The following is a 366-nucleotide window of genomic DNA, read 5'->3' on the forward strand; positions in this document are numbered from 1 at the left end:
AGAAATCCTTCAAGACGTTTAAAGCACAAATAGTGTAGAGATCATACACCTTAACAAAAAAAATAAATAAAAAACTGTTTAAAATAATAATTCAAAATTAAAAGTATCATCATTGGGTGGCTTCTTTTATCAAATTCTCACAATACATTATATACGTATAGCAAATACTCTTATTGTACATTTTACGAACAGATTGTGTATATATAAATAAAGGAAAAAAAAATTCCAATATCATTGCATTACTTATCATTCGAAATTATAATTTTATAATTTTACGAGTAAATGTCAATAAGACTCGTAAGTGACAAGTTGTTTGTACAATTAACCTGGTATTATCAATTAGATTTGCAAATTACTAGTAAAAAA

The sequence above is a fragment of the Sipha flava genome, unplaced genomic scaffold (genome assembly GCF_003268045.1).
Source record: "Sipha flava isolate LNK unplaced genomic scaffold, YSA_version1 19237_pilon_pilon, whole genome shotgun sequence".
Classification (NCBI taxonomy): domain Eukaryota; kingdom Metazoa; phylum Arthropoda; class Insecta; order Hemiptera; family Aphididae; genus Sipha; species Sipha flava.